At 30.9% G+C, this 3903-nt stretch overlaps 1 long non-coding RNA gene across 1 annotated transcript; it reads left to right on the top strand.

The window, feature by feature from the left end:
- Positions 1 to 2144: 2144 nt before the first annotated feature.
- On the top strand, positions 2145 to 3587 carry LOC145556090 (uncharacterized). Its single transcript, XR_014091734.1, has 2 exons — positions 2145 to 2309; positions 3026 to 3587. It is a non-coding gene; the product is annotated as an uncharacterized LOC145556090 (long non-coding RNA).
- Positions 3588 to 3903: the final 316 nt, after the last annotated feature.

Below are 3903 nucleotides of genomic sequence, written 5' to 3'. Positions count from 1 at the left end.
TAAAATACCATAAATTTCAGATCTAAAATTGAATTAAGACTTCTTTACTGCTCATATGATTGTTAATTATATAAAAAAGCTTGATTATTACCACTTGTTTAGATTTAAAAAAAAAAAAAAAAAAAAAAAAAAAAAAAAAAGCTACTTGACAAGTAATTGGCGAGATAATCAAATCACAAAATATAAGTTGTGATTTTATATCAAGCCAATTACTTAAATCTATATTTGACAAAAAAAAAAATTTCGCTTGATGATTAAAAAAAAAACAATTCTACAACACAGTAGCATTAAATTGATGATTTTAATGAAAAAAACCTCACCAAAAATGGAGAGAAGAGCGTCGATGCAGTGCACGAAAATACTTTATTTGAGAGCTTGTACAACATTTTAATGGAGAACTAGTGCGGAGAATGCAATGAAGGAAGCGGAGAAAATTATAAATTTCTACAATTAGACTGTAGAAAACCAATAAAGTTTGATTGATTGTTAAGAAATTGGCACTAGAGGAGAATAGACGATTAATACAACTTATCGATTTATCCTAAAAATTAAAATGAAGTTTTTATTGCTAAAATCAAATTAAAATAGAGAATGAAAGTTGAATTACACATTTAGAGTAGCACTGTAAAAACGGTTTGACAGTTCGGTTTCGGTTCGGTTTGAAATCGGTTCGGTATTTAATCGGGTCGGTTCGGAATCGGTTTAATTGTCTCACGGGTCGGTTTTGGTTCGGTTTAAATAGTTATCGGTTCGATTCGGTTTCGATTTATTCTTAAGCGGTTTTAATTCGGTTCGGATTGTAAACAGTCCGAGTAGTAAACGGTTCGGTGCAGACGGGTTGCGGTTTGTTAACGGTGCGGTGTAAACGGTTTTTATCCTGGTTCAAACAGTTTCGGGTTGGAAATGGTTTCGGGTTAGAAATAGTTCGGTTCTTTTTTGGTTCGGTTTATAACTGGTTCGGTTCTTTTTCGGTTCAGTTTTTAACTGGTTCGGTACTTTTTTGGTTCAGTTTATAACTGGTTCGGTTCTTCGATTGTTTAACCACTTTAACGTTATTCATATCGGTTCTATTTCAAGTTTACTAAATTACGGTTCGGGTCGGTTTTCGGTTTCAAAAAATAAATTGTTTATCGAGTTGTTTGGATTCGGGCAGTTAAATGGTTTTGGTTTGAAATTTGATAATACTTGCTAACCTTTTGCGTTCACAAGTTTTATATAAAGTCGCGAATCATTTCATATTTAGGCATCATATTATAAACAAATTCTCATTGATTTTATAAATACATATTATGTTTAGTTTCAAGTTTAGTCATACTGATCTTACTAGTTTATTACGAAGTAGATTATAAGAGTTAGTGTATTAATGTATTATTGTTTTACAATTAGGTTATTATATGCTTCTTATTTAATCATTTATATACTACGCATAGTATCATAATCATGATTTGATGAGTTCTTGTGAAATGAAAATTTGCAATTTGGTAATTCGATACTTGATTAGTCAACAAGACTGATAATTATGACTCGTTTATCATTATATATTTTCATGAAGTTATGAAGATATTACAAAGTGCTTTGATTTGTATAATGAAAGAAAACACTAATGACTTATTAACAAGGTAATATTGATTAGTTCAATCGATCATGTACACATTATTAACACATGGCATCTAACCATCTCATAGTTAAATATTCGTATCATCGTTATTCGTATGTATTAGTACAACGTTATAGACTCATTACTTCATTAGTGATCTTTTTAAATTTATCTATTTATACATTTCATTAATATAACGTTTTTATAATTTTTACGTGTATGAAAATAAAGATATACTAGTAGTCTAGTAGATGTTTTAATACGTGTCTTGGGCACTGATCACGATCAAATGGGGCAAAAAAATACTAAAGATTGAGGGAATAATATTTTTGTAGATGAATGTACAACACACAAACACACACGGATCACCACTCTCAACCATAGATTAAAAAAATCAATGGTTAGATTCTTTCTCCCACAAGACACACAGATCACCATTCTGAACCATAGATTAAAAAATCAATGGTTAGATTTACATGAAACCTTTTGAAGCCCTTTCACTCTCACTCTCACTTTACCACTCTCACTCTATTCTCACAGCCTCACAGTGTCTCTCATATCTCCCTCTCCGTGACATTCATCCTCACGGGCTCACGGCGCCTCTGTCTCCCTCATACATTCATTCACGGCTGCCAGAATACCAAACCTTGAAGCTGTCCTGATCTCCCTCTCTCTCATCGATGTTGTTGCTGCCCTAAATCTCCAAATTCAGGTATGAACTCTCTCTTTCTCGTACTTCTTGCAATGCTGTAGTGTAGAATCTGAGCTAGGATGTAGAATTCAGGTATGAAATTCTTAGTAACATGATTTAACCAATTTATAATGGATTAAGTATACAAAATATATATAACAAATTAAATTGAAGAATTGTATAATTCACATGCAAGCACTCCAATTCTTAACAATCAAACATTAATTTATTTAGGTATAGTAGCTTGTCGATAATATATCATGGTCATTGGCACATGATATTTTTTGTTTCCATCGATTTTAATTGATATTTTTTGTTGGTATGAATTGGGTTTTTTTTTTTTTAATTATTATTTATATTTTGTATATGTATTTCTTGTAATGCATGGCAATTGAAAATGTAAATTTGGGGATGAATGGATGATAGTAACAGTATATAAAAGATGGCCAAGTTGTTGATTTTATATATACAAATGAATAAATTGACTGAAAGTTTTGAAGAATGGGGTTTTGTTTTTTTAAATAGAAATATGATATGAATAATTGTTTTTATTGTTGGTGTTGTACTTAGAAGCTTTGATTTTTTTTTTTTTTTTTTTAATAGAAATATGATATGAATACCTCTCAGTGGTACTGTGATTACTTGCTTTAAAATTTGTGGGCTATGTTTATTGTCTTTTTTTAGACATACATTTATACTGGTTTTATATAATAATTTCATTAACATTTCTAAACCAGCTATTCAGGGAAGTTGATGCTTGAGATATATGATGGTCGTGATAATGGGAAATAATTGAGAGCTTATTATCATTAAGAAAAAAAATCTAATACAAAGTTGCCAACTCAACTGTTTAGAAACAAATTGCAGCTTGTCAGAAAGTGAAACTATAACAACATTGTTTTCCCAAAAGAGTTTAACATGCAATGGTATCGATTTCTGTTCTTTGTTGTCATGCCAAACTGGCTGGCCTATGAACTACATGAGAGAATTGCAGGTGCTATATTCTGTCTGGTGATTTGCATTTTACTTCTCGTAATGGAGATACATGCAAATGGAGGAGGCAGCAGTTGTATATGTAATTTGCAATGCTGTGCATATTAGCTCTGTATGACCCTTCTCTTCTTTTTTACGATACTTTATATATGTTCAAGTGACTAGTCTCCTCAGCTGGATGAAAAATCCTTGTGCAATTATGTTATGTGCTGATTGATATTCATGTTCTCTTGGACATTTTTTGCTTTGTAAATTTTTTGTATAATACAGTAGAGCCTTGGTACTTAATATTACAAGATTTTTGTTCATTTGGTTTCATCACCTCAAATGTATACATGACTAGAGGCAGTAGTGTTGCTAATAGTTTGAGGCAGGGCTGAGCCTGCTTGTTTTGCTCTTGTTTGTGAACACTGATTATCCTTAAGACCTTAATGAATGATTTGCCTTGCTATTTAAAAAAAAATATTCTAAGATTTCTAATATTTAATCCATTTAATTATATCCCCATCAAAAAAAAAAAATTAAAAAAAAAATCCATTTAATTATATTAAAAAGTTTGTAAACGGTTCGATTTAGAAGCGGTTTGGTTCATAAACGGTTCGGTTTATAACCAGTTCGGTTT

Source organism: Chenopodium album, chromosome 8, assembly GCF_948465745.1.
Source record: "Chenopodium album chromosome 8, dcCheAlbu1.1, whole genome shotgun sequence".
In the NCBI taxonomy this organism is placed as follows: Eukaryota; Viridiplantae; Streptophyta; class Magnoliopsida; order Caryophyllales; family Amaranthaceae; genus Chenopodium; species Chenopodium album.
The sequence above is the reverse complement of the archived record's forward strand: the minus strand, read 5'-3'. Positions and strand labels throughout refer to the sequence as shown.